This window comes from Giraffa tippelskirchi, chromosome 13 (genome assembly GCF_054371585.1).
Source record: "Giraffa tippelskirchi isolate mGirTip1 chromosome 13, T2T-mGirTip1v1.2.pri, whole genome shotgun sequence".
Lineage (NCBI taxonomy): Eukaryota > Metazoa > Chordata > Mammalia > Artiodactyla > Giraffidae > Giraffa > Giraffa tippelskirchi.
In genome coordinates, this window is record NC_137287.1 from 28,234,050 (window position 1) to 28,248,614 (window position 14,565).

At 43.0% G+C, this 14,565-nt stretch overlaps 1 long non-coding RNA gene and 1 other non-coding gene across 2 annotated transcripts in view; one reads left to right on the forward strand and one right to left on the reverse strand.

Annotated features, from left to right (window-relative positions):
• Window positions 1–492: 492 nt before the first annotated feature.
• Window positions 493–564, reverse strand: TRNAT-CGU (transfer RNA threonine (anticodon CGU)). The gene has a single exon. It is a non-coding gene; the product is annotated as a tRNA-Thr (tRNA).
• Window positions 565–718: 154 nt separating this feature from the next.
• The window catches only part of LOC145532070 (uncharacterized), a 79,969-nt gene continuing 66,122 nt past the window's right edge, over window positions 719–14,565 (forward strand). Inside the window, exon 1 of the long non-coding RNA XR_014072963.1 lies at window positions 719–1,035. This is a non-coding gene — a long non-coding RNA (uncharacterized LOC145532070). The remainder of the gene's footprint in view (window positions 1,036–14,565) is intronic.

Consider the following 14,565-nt stretch of genomic DNA (forward strand, 5'->3'; position numbering starts at 1 on the left):
CCTCTAATGCAGTGCCTACAATGGATTTCCTTTTAAAAATAGCAAGCCAGACACCAGCTGACTCTGGGTGTGGGCTTAAGAACAGGCAACGGCAGTTCTCGCAGGAGAGTGGATTCAATTGGACTTTAATGTTCAGAAAAATGCTTAGTGGCTCTTGAGCCAAGTGCCATCAGCCGTAGGTTTTTCTGCGCTAAAGTCAGCGCTCGGGCCAGGGTTTCCACGTGAGCCCTGGAGCCCGCGACCCCCGTCCGCCCAGCGCCCCCCATCATCCCCATCATCCCCATCATCCCCAACTCTGAGGTCAGACCACCCGGATTTGGACCTTCTGAGCGGGCGAGGGAGCCTGAATCTAAACTGAGTGAAAACACTTGGCCCGCTTGGGACCCTGGGCGAGGACCTAAATGCCGGATCTGAGATGGTTAGAAAATCGATGATCGTTGTGATCTCACACCCCTAAAAAGTCTCCCCCGGATAGGGAAGGCTTGGCGCAACAGGCACGGACGGGGTTCGAACCCGTGATCTTCGGTTTACGAGACCGACGCCTTACCACTTGGCCACCGCGCCTGCGTTAGAATGGCGGCTCGGCGAGCCTCTATCCTGGCGCCGCTCCCTTGCGCTCGCACCGCGAGCACGAGCGCAGGCCCAGCGCGCGCGCCCGCCCGGCTCCGCCCCTTCGCCGCGGCCGGCGGGGCGGGGCTCCAGCGTGCGCGTGCCGGCCGCTCCGCGGAGCTGTCTCGCCGCTCCTGCAGGTCCGAGCCGGGCCCGGGCGGAGTCCGTAGGATCTTCACGGGCTCCCCGCTGGGGGAAGCTCGTCTGGAGCTCGGGAGCGGGCGGGACGCTCGCCGGTGTTTCAGAGTCTTGAGTTCGAATCCCAGCTCCGCCAGAGAGACTCAGCGACCTTGGATGAGCGGTCTTGGGGCCTCAGTTTCCCCTCTCGGGTGAGACACCCAGGAGGCGGAGCTGCGGACCCTTCGGGGCGGTCCACCGCTGCCCTGGCACGGAGCTGACGCTCAACACGGGCTGTTGAATGAATATGTACGTGTAAGTTTTCTGAAATAAAAACTCCCGAACTCCTCCTCCTTTGAGCCCCGGGGATGTGCCTGGCCCCGGGACCAGCAGCAGCACCTGGGAGCCGGTTAGAACTGCAGCTTCTACACGCTCGCTCCAGACCTGCCGAATTAGACCTGCTGCTGGAGCCCAGCAGTCTGGGCGGTAACAGGCTCTCCAGGTGATGCTGATGCCCGGCAAAGGCTGAGGCCCAGTGCTCTGGACAATTGATACGCACATTCACGTGTATAGACTCAAACGTGCCCTTTTCTTTTTATTCAAGTGTACTGACTTGACAGTTCAGCGCGCTTTGATTTTCTGTGAATTAATGTGTTAACTAAGACAGTGGCTTGTAGTGCATAATATAATCGCGATAAATAATAGCATATATTATTTTTTAAATGAATTAAATTTCTCATACATTAATGTGATGTGTACTATTACAATATTGCGTCATAAATTATATATACTGCATTATATACTATAATATTATCATGCATGGATGGGATGCCGTATTCTCTTTAATTACTGCTTGGCTTTCCACCCAGTGACTGTATCATAGTTGGTTTAATCAGTTTCTGAGAGTAAGGCTTTGGTTTGTTTGCAGCTTTTTTTTTTTTTCCTTTCCCTGCACAGAACATTCTACTATTTGAGCCTTTGTCTGCCTGATACCAGTGATGTTTGTAGGGTGTAAGTAGAGGTAAATTAAGAATGTCCACAGCCTGCAGTACAGGTGTTTAGGCAAATAGAAATCCTAAAATTGTGTTCACCAAGTTGTTTTAAATGACAGGGTTTGGTCAGGCAACTGAAAAAGGCTCTGACATTTACCCTTGGACACTGGGTTAGGAACTCTGAGACTCTGTGCCAGGAGGGCTTGAGGTCTGGGTGGAAACCAGCTCCTTAATTTAAATTTAAAAAATCGAACATATTCATAATTAAAACATGTATTTCTGAGCATTGCTTTCAAATAGTTGATGATAAAATTGGTTCCACTGTCCCCATCCATCTTTTTTGGTGTTCACTGAGTTGTTGAAATTATTATGCAGAAAGATCGGGGCTTATAAAAAGGGTAAAGAAATTAGCAAATGAGAGAACATCCTGTGCAGGCTGAGCCCAGAACTAACTGGCTGGTGGAATGGAAATTAGATTCTAACAGGTGCTTTTTTCAGCTTTGTCTTCCAAGTGGAGGGAGGGCATTGAACGATAGAGACGCATCTGTATATCTTGATGGGCCGGTGGGATGCCCATGGTACTCAGGGTCTGGAGTGTCCTGAGGGAGGCTGGCCCTCTGACCATCCCTGAGCCCTGAAGTAGAGAACACAGGTCTGAGCCTCTCTATCTCACAGGTGTAAGGAGCCCTGAGAAGCCACAGATCTCCGACACCTGGCTGAAGGATCCGTCTGTCCTGGCCCCTGCACAGCTGGGTCCTCAAAAACTATTGTCGAAATTAACACGTGGGTTCCTTTCAGTGTGGTCCTCTCTATGGTACTCGAGAACTTCCTTGGACAACATCTTCCAACCACAGTGTCAGGACAGTCCTGGTGCTGAACTTCCAGTAAGCCCTTCCCTGATCAAGCAGAAACTTTCACCTTCTTAGGTTATAAGGAGTTGCACACTGTTCACCCTCATGGCTGCTGCTGCTGCTAAATCGCTTCAGTCGTGTCCGACTCTGTGCGACCCCATAGACGGCAGCCCACCAGGCTCCCCCGTCCCTGGGATTCTCCAGGCAAGAACACTGGAGTGGGTTGCCATTTCCTTCTCCAATGTATGAAAGTGAAAAGGGAAAGTGAAGTCGCTCAGTCTTTCCAATTCTTAGCGACCCCATGGTCTGCAGCCTACCAGGCTCCTCTGTCCATGGGATTTTCCAGGCAAGAGTACTGGAGTGGGGTGCCATTGCCTTATCCTCACCCTTATGGAAGGAACTTAAATCCAGTAAATGTTTCTTGTGCCCTTATCGGGTCCCTGGGGCAGGGGGCCTGATGTCACACAAATGACTGTGACCCGATCCTAGGCCTCCCCAGATGCTAGGGGGAGAACTAGGGCTGGCTGAAACAGATGGTGCTTTGAGGAGTCTGGGAAAGTGACATTTTAAGTGAGAAAGTGTTGAAATTGATCTGCTGATGAAGCCAGGAATGGATGATGGACATGATGGAATACGTTTGGTCTTTTGGGTTTCATCTATGTAATTGAGTTAGCCTAGATCTGAATAATTTATAAGCGTCTTCCTTTATGTGCTGAAACTTTGTCGCCTTTTTCCACTTTAGAAAAAAAGTAGTTCTAAATCTTTTATTTTCCTGCCCTTCTATTTCTCTGTGCCTCTCCCCAGAGCAGGGATTCTTAATCTGGTTCTTGTTGCACTCAAGACCAAGAAATCTGTGAATTCCCCAGAAGTGTATGTAAAATGTGTATGTTTCCAGCAAAGGGATGTCACAGTTGTTATCAGGTTTTCAGAAAGGCCTGCTAAGGGTCCTTGAAACTGCCAAGCCTTTTTACTCCCTCACTCCTCTCCCTATGGTTCATGATTCACCCAGACCCGACTCAGAGGCAGTGGCGTCTAAAATTGATTGACCACCGTTGACGTTGCTTACAAAAATGAAGGTATCTCAAAAACGCTGTCCCCTTCCAGGCAGGACTCCTGCAGCCAGGCTGCTGTCCTGGCTGCCCTCACCCCGCTTGCTGCCCACCCCTCGCCTGCCCCACCTCCCAGAACAAGGGCTCCATCTGTTCCAGCAGCGCTTCAGTGTGTAAGGGGCTTGCACCTGCATTAGCTCCATGGAGCCTTGGTTGTGCTCTGGCACGCTCAGCGCTTGGACCTGCACATCTCGGGAAAATGCAGACGGACACTGTGGTGGGGCCGAGGTTCTGTCTTTCTCACAACTCCCAGGCCTTGCTGGTGCTGCTGGTCTCTGGGCCCTCACTTTGAGAACCACCGTGCTGAAGTATTCTTGAGTTAAAAAAACCCAACCCATCAGGCTTGGATATTTAGGTCAGCTGAGGTGATGACAGTGGGGTTTACTCTGATAACCTAAATCAAGACTTCACCCGAAGAAGGCTCACTTAGCTACTCACAGCATCCCCATGATTCACTGTCAGTGATGGACAGTTTATTTTTTATAGATATTTCTTTCTTTCTTTGGCTGCACTGGGCCTTAGTTGTAAAAGGCGGGATCGTTCGTTTTGGCATGCGAACTCTTAGGGCCCCTAGTTGTGGCATGTGGGATCTAGTTCCCTGACCAGGGATCAAACCCCGGCCCCCTGCTTTGGGAGTGCAGAGTCTTAGCCACTGGACCCCCAGGGAAGTCCCAGGGATGGACAGTTTAGAACCCATACCCAGAGACAGAGGCCACAGCCCCCTTTCATTGCTTTATCTGATAAAACCAGGATTTTAGAGCAGGCTGAGCACCTCAAAGGCTTGGTGGGGCTGGGCAGGTTATATTATATGAACCTGTGGACTGAATGGGAGGAGGCACATGGAATAAAGGGTGGGGGGCCAGGTGACGTGGTGCCATTTTCATTCCTGAATTCCAGTTGACACATCTTTCACATTCTCTATTATTATTTTTTTGATTGACGTATAGTTGACTTCAGTGTTGTTAATTTCAGGATACAGCAAAGTGGTTCAGTTATACATACACATACATATATATATATATATACACACATACATATATGTATTCTTTTTCAGATTCTTTTCTATTATAGCTTATGACAAGATATTAAATATGGTTCTTTGTACTATACAGTAGGACCGTATTTATTTTTACATATAATAGGTTATATCTGCTTTTTTATATATTAATACACATATATATACACACACATATATAGGCTTCCCAGGTGGCACAAGTGCTAAAGAACCCACCTGTCAATGCAGGAGACATAAGAGATGTGGGTTCAATCCCTGGGTTGGAAAGATCACCTGGAGGAGGGCATGACAACCCACTCCAGTATTCTTGCCTGGAGAATCCCATGGACAGAGGAGCCTGGTGAACTACAGTCCATAGGGTTGCAAAGAGTGGGACATGACTGAAGCAACTTAGTATGCATGCCCATACACACACACACGTTTGTATCTGCTAGTCCCAAACTCCTAATTTATCCCTCCTGCACTTTTCCCTTTTGGTAACCATAAGTTTGTTTTTTGACTATGAGTCTAATTCTGTTTTGTATACAAGTTCATTTGTATGATTTTTTTTTTTAGATTCTGCATATAAACGATATAATATTTGCCTTTCTCTTAGTATGGTAATCTCTAAGTCCATCTGTATTTTGCATTTTGGTTACTCTAGTAAATATATGGTATCTCATTTTAATTTGCATTTCCCTGATGACTAAAGAAATTAAGCACCTTTTCATGTGCTCATTGGCCATTTGTTACATCATCTTTTGTGAAGTGTCTACTCAGATTCTTTGCCATTTTTGTAGCTTGTTTGTCTTCCTGTTTTTGAATGATGAGCCTGTTATATGTTCTGAATATGAGTTGTTTTTCAGATATATGTATTTTGAATATTTCCTCCTGTGCTGTGGCTTGCATGTTCTTAACACTCTCTCAAAATGCAGTTTTCATTAAAAAAAAATATTTATTTATTTTTGGCTGCATCCGGTCTCTGTTCAGCGCAGGGGCTTCTCTCTAGTTGTGGCGAGCCTGGACGTGGGCTATGTAGTTGCAGTATGTGGGCTCAGCTGCCCTGTGCCATTTGGGATCTTAGTTCCTCGACCAGGGATTGAAACTGCATCCCTGCATTGGAAGGCAGATTCTTAACCACTGGACCACCAGGGAAGAACCAAAGTGCAAACATTTTTTGAGTTAAGTTTTGTGTATGGTGTGAAAGTGGGCTTGATGTCCATTTTTTCCTATATCCAGCACCAGTTGTTGAAACAATTATCCTCTCTCCATGGAATTGCTGTGGTACCCTTGTTAAAATTCATTTGACTGTGGACATGGAGTCTGTTCCTGGAGTTTATGTTCCATTGATCTACATATCTGTCTTTATGCCAGTTACTACAGTCTTTGCATTTTATGATGAGTCCTGAAATCAAGTATTGTAAATCCTCCAGTGCGTTCTCTTGGCAAAACTCTATTAGCCTTTGCCCTGCTTCATTCTGTACTCCAAGGCCAAACTTGCCTGTTACACCAGGTGTTTCCTGACTTCCTACTTTTGCATTCCAGTCCCCTATAATGAAAAGGACATCCTTTTTGGGTGTTAGTTCTAGAAGGTCTTGTAGGTTTTCATAGAACCGTTCAACTTCAGCTTCTTCGGCGTTACTGGTCGGGGCATAGACTTGGATTACCGTGATTTTGAATGGTTTGCCTTGGAAACGAACAGAGATCATTCTATCGTTTTTGCAAGTACTGCATTTTGGACTCTTTTGTTGACCATGATGGCTACTCCGTTTCTTCTAAGGGATTCTTGCCCACAGTAGTAGATACAATGGTCATCTGAGTTAAATTCACCCATTCCAGTCCATCTTAGTTCGCTGATTCCTAGAATGTCGACGTTCACTCTTGCCATCTCCTGTTTGACCACTTCCAATTTGCCTTGATTCATGGACCTAACATTGATGAAGGTGAAAGAGGAGAGTGAAAAAGTTGGCTTAAAGCTCAACGTTCAGAAAACTAAGATCATGGCATCTGGTCCCATCACTTCATGGGAAATAGATGGGGAAACAGTGGAAACAGTGTCAGACTTTATTTTTTTCGGCTCCAGAATCACTGCTGATGGTGACTGCAGCCATGAAATTAAAAGACGCTTACTCCTTGGAAGGAAGGTTATGACCAACCTAGATAGCATATTTAAAAGCAGAGGCATTACTTTGCCAACAAAAGTCCATCTAGTCAAGGGTATGGTTTTTCCAGTGGTCATGTATGGATGTGAGAGTTGGACGGTGAAGAAAGCTGAGTGCCGAAGAATTGATGCTTTTGAACTGTGGTGTTGAAGACTCTTGAGAGTCCCTTGGACTGCAAGGAGATCCAATCAATCCATCCTAAAAAGAGATCAATCCTGGGTGTTCATTGGAAGGTCTGATGTTGAAGTTGAAACTCCAATACTTTGGCCACCTCATGCGAAGGGCTGACTCATTGGAAAAGACCCTAATGCTGGGTAGGATTGGGGGCAGGAGGAGAAGGGGATGACAGAGGATGAGATGGTTGGATGGCATCACCGACTCGATGGACATGGGTTTGGGTAGACTCCGGGAGTTGGTGATGGACAGAGAGGCCTGGCGTGCTGCGATTCATGGGGTCACAAAGAGTCGGACACGACTGAGCGACTGAACTGAACTGAAATCCTCCAACTTTGTTCTTTTACAAAATTGTCTGCCTATTTTAGTCCTTCATATCTGTATGATTTGCTATATACTTTTAAGAATCAGCTCGTCAGTTTCTACAAAATGCCTGCTGAGATTTTGATTGGGATTGTATCGAAGCTGTAATTGACTTTGAGAGAAATTGATATCTTAACACTATTAGGTCCCTCCATCCTTGAATATTTCAGTTGTTTGCTGCTCATGCCAGGAGTCTTGGATTTTAAATTCATTTCATTGGCATTTCCTGTGCCATGTGAGTTTCCTGTGCTTTTCAGTGGAAGAGCAGCTAGAATGTTCGTGGTACTTGTGTCGACCTTTCATCTCTCCATCCAACCACAGATCCCTGCCACGTGGAGGCAGCATGATGGCCCCTGCAGAACGTAGCAAGCTGAGGACTGAAGCAGAGTGGATCACCTGTGTAATGTCTGAAAAACTCAGAAGTGAAGCTCTTGTTGGAAAGAGAGTCAGGAGTTGTTTCCACCCCCTTTCACAAATAATGCCAACCAGTCACAGAGTGGTATAAAGATGAATTTTGCAGAAAAATTACAACTGTACAGAATGCCCTGGTATCACCTCATCAAATCCATCTTAGAACCTCTAACCCTGGGAAATTATGTTTTAACTGGTTCATTCCGGGGTCAGAATAAGATCACGTTGGCGGCTATGAATAATATAAAGTTGTGTTCTTTCTCTTTTTCCTTTTATTTTTCCCCAGATATGCTCTGAGAGGTCAACTAAATTATCTGAGGTACAAATATGAGCATCCAGAGTTGACAATGGTTTTATGTATGTGAAAAGCAGTTGACAGTAACAGAATAAAATCACTATTTCTCATTATTCTGCATTTGGTAGAGGAGTCCTGCCCTCTCAGCGCTCTATCCTCCTCCTCTTTTCCAGGGGGACCACTCTCAGGAGTTTCTTTTGGATCTTTCCACATCTTTGTCTGTTTGTATTGCTATGCGTTCATGCATAGGAAATGCAGTGTTTCCCTCATGGCTCAGATGGTAAAGAATCTGCCTGCAATGTGGGAGACCTGGGTTCGATCTTGGTCGGGAAGATCCCCTGGAGTAGGAAATGACAACCCACTCCAGTATTCTTGCCTGGAGAATTCCATGGATAGAGGAGCCTGGCGGGCTACAGCCCATGGAGTCTCAAAGAGTTGGACACAACTGAGTGACTTTCACTTCACTTCTCCCCCATTTGTTTTAAAAAATTTTTAGTTTATTTATTTGGTTGCACCAGGTCTTACTTGCAGTATGCAGGATATAGTTCCATGATCAGGGATCGAACCGGGGCCCCCTACATTGGGAGCACAGTCTTAACCACTGGACCACCAGGGAAGTCCCTCCTTTTAATTGCTGCCTTCTAGTCTGCTAGGGGACTGTAGCTCAGTAATAATAAGTCCCTTATTGCTGGCCATCTAGGTTGTTTCCAAGTTTTCCTTCACTGCAAGCAAAGCTGCTCTTGCATCTTTGCTCATGGCTCCCTAAGCACACATGTGGAACCTTCTTTAGCAGAGATGTCAGGGTCATTGGTTTCCTAAGCTAACTTTCTGCTGTACTGTAGCAGCCTCAAGCAGACAGTTCTGCACGTTTCTACTTGCTGGTGAGTGAGCCGGCCATTGGTACTACTGGGCTACAGGAGTGCTATTTGCTCTTACATGAGGCTCTCATTTTCAACTTTGTGTAGTTTGGTTGGGAGGAGGCGGAAACAATCAGCCATACACTTTGTGTGATGTTCTGGCCGAGGTCCGCCCAGTGTAGTGGAGACGTGTTGTAGGTGTGAGTGTGTTGATAACAAATCAAACAAGTTCCTGTGGTTTCCATCTAGTACTGTAAGCTTATAAGAAACATTGTGTGAATGTCTTCAGTGGATTCCTTCACATATGTTGCCACTTTCTGTAAAGTAGTATCAGCATCTCACATGAATGGTACATGGTGTGTGTTTCTTAGTACTGCAAAGCGTCGTTATTTTCCTTTAAGTTTGTTTCATTTTATTTGGCTGTGCCTGGTCTTAATTGCAGCATGTAGGATCTAGTTCCCTGACTGGAGATTGAACCTGGGCCCCCTGTATTGGGAGGATGGAGTCTTAACCACTGGACCACCAGGGAAAGTCCTCCTTTAGGTTTATTCATATTATATGATATTTCAAAAACTCAAACCTTTATTCATTAACCAGGAAGTCATTTTGATAGATAGATGGTGACCTTTTCCTAGGCCTTGTATTTTAAGATTATTGTTACATAAATGACATTTGATCTAATAGGTTTCAAAAACATTTTTTTTTTAGCTATTGCAAAATTTTGGTGAATTTATGCTTGTTATTGGGGCATCTTCCACATTACCCGCACTCTCTCCCCCATTTTTAAAGCTAAGCATCGAAGCAGTCTATACATGGTTAAAGATGAAATGTATCTTAGGAAGTTAAAAGTGGCTATTCAAAAATGTCATCTTCCATCATCAGATACCAATTATCCTATCCCCAGCTTTTGATGTGGGAGGGGATTATTCCCAGGGATGTTCTTGGCAACTTGAAAAGATAAATGGGTGGAAGGAAATGAGAGCAGATGTGATGATGAACTTACAGAGCAGAACATACCTTTTGCATTTTCCCTTCGTGGTTCTGCTGTAGTGCTGTAAAACCATATGTGCAGACATAAAAAGCCGCTAGAAAAACGTTGAACATGAAAGACGACCTTTTCCCTCGTTCCGTTATGGACACATTAGAATTGCTTTTATGGCAACAAGAGTAAGATTTTCTCAGAAACAGTTTGTTGTTTCTCTCTCCTCTTCTGTGGTTCTTAAAAAGCGCTCACCGTGTTTCCTTGTGATGCTTTCTGTCTCTGTAGCTGTTCGTTGGATGCCAGGTGTGAATGCTTTCTCCGGTGCTTAGCTCTGTGTGTTTTGCCCGTTGCCGCTGTATATTAGGGAATGCCGTTTAATCCTGTACTAGCTCTAAAGAAAACAAAACGTTTAGGGAAAGTTTAAACACTATATCCAGACCTCAGCTTATCTCAGATAAAAACCCTAGTTCCATTCAGGTAAAAACACCCATGGAAATCTAGGGTGGCTTTTTTCTTTTGAATTGGGGTTTTGGTTATTTCTTGTCGTCCTTTTGTAAACCATCCCCCCTACCATCCAACCACCATTATGCTTTCTGTCACTGTTAGTTTAAATATCCTAGAATTTTATATAAATGGACTCTAAACAGTGTGGATTCTTTTCCTTTTTTTAAAAAAAAAAGAAATTGATTTATGATGTTGTGTTAATTACTGTTGTACATCAGAGTGATTCGTTTTTACGAATATATTCTTTCTGTAAATACTCTTTTCCATTATGGTTTATCATAGGATATTAAATATATTGTTCTCTGTGCTAGTCGATAGGACTTTCTTGTGTTACGTATTCCTTTCCTGGATTCTTTCATTCAGTGTAATTATTTCAAGACCCATCCATGTTGTGCATTACTGAGAGCCAAGAATTTGTTCCTTGTTACTGATGGGTGGTATGGACATTTGAGTTGTTTGCAATTTGGGGCTATTACAAATAAAGCTGCTATGAACTTTTGTATACAAACCTTTGAAAGGACATAAAAAGCTTTCATTCCTCTTGGGTGAACATATAGGAGTGGAATGTCTGGATCAGATGTTTATATTTTTAGGAAACTGTTTGCCAGAGTGGTTGCGCCATTTTGCATCCCCACCAGCTGTGTGGGAATGGTCCAGTTCCTCCACGTCCTCATCAACACTCGGCGTGGTCAGTTCTTTTTAATTTAGCCATTCTGAAGCGTGTGCAGTGGTATCTCATTGTTTTAATTTGCATTTCTCTCTAATGACTAATGAAGCTGAACATTTTTTCATGTGTTTATTTACTGTTCATCTGTCTTCTTTGGAGAATTGTCTGTTCATATGCCTTATGCATTTTTTATTGGGTTGTTTTTTGGCCATGCCACATGGCTTGTGGGATCTTAGTTCCCTGACCAGGGATTTAACTTGTCGCCCCTGCAGTGGAAGTGCAGAGTCTTAACCCTTTATTATTGAATTTTGAAAGTTCTTGATATATTCTGGGCACAAATCCTTTATCAGGTATGATTTCCAAATATTTTTTCCCAGTTTGTGGTTCTTTTCCTTCTCTTAACAGTGCTCTTTTAAGAGTAGGAGTTTTAAATTTTGATAAAATCCAATTTATTTGTCCCCCTGTGGATCACTCTTTTCTTCTTATATCTAGGAAACTGCCTAACTCAAACTAACAATTTTTTTGTGGTTGTTGTGTGTTTTCCACTAGAAGTTTTATAATTTGAGATTTTATACTTAGGTCTATGACCAACTTAGAGTTAAATTTGTATATGATGTGGGTTAGGAATGGAAGTTCACTTTTTTGTATATAGATAACAAGTTGTCCCAATGTCTTCTGTTGAAAGAATCATTCTTTCTCCATTGAATTACCATTGCACCTTTGTTGAAAATAAGTTATTCACGTGTCTCTGTGCTCTATTTTGTTCCATTGATCTATTTTTACACCAGTTCCACACTGTCTTAACTAACGTAGCTTTATAATAAATCTTCAAATCAGGTGGTGTTAGTATTCCACCTCTGCCCTTCCTTTTGGCTATTCTAGTTCCTTTACATTTCAGTGTGAATTTTAACGCTGGGCTGGAAGAAACACAAGCTGGAATCAAGATTGCCGGGAGAAATATCAATAACCTCAGATATGCAGATGACACAACCCTTATGGCAGAGAGTGAAGAAGAACTAAAGAGCCTCTTGATGAAAGTGAAAGAGGAGAGTGAAGAAGTTGGCTTAAAGCTCAACGTTCAGAAAACTAAGATCATGGCATCTGGTTCCATCACTTCATGGGAAATAGACGGGGAAACAGTGGAAACAGTGTCAGACTTTATTTTTCTGGGCTCCAAAATCACTGCTGATGGTGATTGCAGCCATGAAATTAAAAGACGCTTACTCCTTGGAAGGAAGGTTATGGCCAACCTAGATAGCATATTTAAAAGCAGAGACATTACTTTGCCAACAAAAGTATGTCTAGTCAAGCCTATGGTTTTTCCAGTGGTCATGTATGAATGTGAGAGTTGGATGGTGAAGAAAGCTGAGCGCCGAAGAATTGATGCTTTTGAACTGTGGTGTTGGAGAAGACTCTTGAGAGTCCCTTGGACTGCAAGGAGATCCAATCAATCCATCCTAAAGGAGATCAGTCCTGGATGTTCATTGGAAGGACTGATGTTGAAGCTGAAACTCCAATACTTTGTGCACCTCATGCGAAGAGTTGACTCATTGGAAAAGACCCTAATGCTGGGTAGGATTGGGGGCGGGAGGAGAAGGGGACGACAGAGGATGAGATGGTTGGATGGCATCACCGACTCGATGGACATGAGTTTGAGCAAGCTCCAGGAGTTGGTGATGGACAGGGAAGCCTGGTGTGCTGCAGTCCATGGCGCCGCAAAGAGTCGTACACGACTGAACAACTGAACTGAACTCTCTAATTTTCTCATCGTGTTTTTGTTGTTCCAGTGTACGCATCTTTATCATCCTTTGTCAGATTTATTTTTCATATAATACTTTGGAGACTTTTATAAATGATGCTATTTTAAAATTTCAATTTCTGATCATTCATTACTGACAGATAGAAATGTACTTGAATTCTTTATACTGGCCTAGTATTCCGCCACCTTGTCAAACTCATTTATAGTCTTTTGGGAGATTCCTTCAGATTTCTATATAGGTTATCGTGTAATCTGTGAATAATAACTGTTTCACTTCTTCCTTTCTAAGCTGAATGCCTTTTTATTTGTTTTTCTTACTTTATTGGTTAGAACTTCTAGTGTAATAATGCTGAATAGAAGTGGTAAGGACACTCTTAGAGGACATTCTTAGTTTATTTCTGATCTTCAGGAGAAAGCAGTCTTTCAGCATTAGGTGTGTTCTCGGTAGGTTTGTCATAGATGCCTTTTATCAGGTTGAGGAAGTTCCCTTCTACTCCTAATCAGTGAGGGATTTTTTAATAAAAATTCAGGAATGAATGTCAGCTTTTTCAGTTGCTTTTTCTGTGTCTATTGATAAGGTCATGGTTTTAAGTTTTTTTAGTTTTCTTTGAGACCCCATGGACTATAGACCTCCAGGCTTCTCTGTCCATGGAATTCTACAAGCAAGAATTTTGGAGTGGGTAGACATTCCCTTCTCCAGGGGATCTTCCCAACCCAGGGATCGAACTTCGGTCTCCTACAATGCAGGCAGATTCTTTACTGTCTGAGCTACCAGGGAAGCCCAATATGGTAAATTATATTGATTAATTTTTAAACATTAAGCTGTCATTACATTCCTCAGACAGACTCAACTTGGTCAGGATATATTATCCTTTCTATACAATGTTGGATCCAATTTTGTAAACTTTGTTTAGAGATTTTGTATGTTCATGAAGGATATTGGTCAATAATTTATTTTTCTAGTAATGTCTTTGGTTTCAGCATCAGGGTAATACTGGAATCATATTATAGAATAAGTTGAGGGGATCATAAGTTGCCTCCTTTTCAGTTTTCTAGTTTGCAGACAACTGGTAATATTTCTTCCTTAAATGATTGGTAGAATTCAGTAGGAGAGCTATCTGGGCCTGGGTTTTCCCTTATGAAAAAGTTTTTCACTAATAGTTCAACTTCTTTAAATGATATGGAGCTAATCAGGTTATCTATTTCTTCTTAAGTAAATGAAGTTTGACTTTTTCAAGGAATTGTTTCATCTAAGTAGTTGACTTTATTGATAGAATTTTTCATAATCTTTCCTTATTATCCATTTCACATTTGTAGAATCAGTAGTGACACCGCCTCTCTCATTCCTGATATTGGTAATTTGTGCCCTCTTGCTTCATTTTTCTGATTTGTCTGATTTACTGAAGGTTTGTCAGATTTGCTGATTACCAGGGACCAGTTTCCAATTCTGAATTTTTCTGTATTGCTGTTCTGTTTATTTTATTGATTTCTGCTCTGGCCTTTATATTTCCTTTTTTTCCATTTTAGGTTTACTTTGGTTTTCTTTTTCTAATTTTTTTTTTTTTAATGGTGGACACTGAGGTCACTGATTTGGGAACTTTTTTTTTCCCCTAATAAAGGCATTCAAAAGTCCCCTTCATGTACTGCTTTAGCAGCGTATCATACCTTTTGATATATTGTGTTTTTTTAATTTTCATTCAGTTCAAAATACTTTTCTCC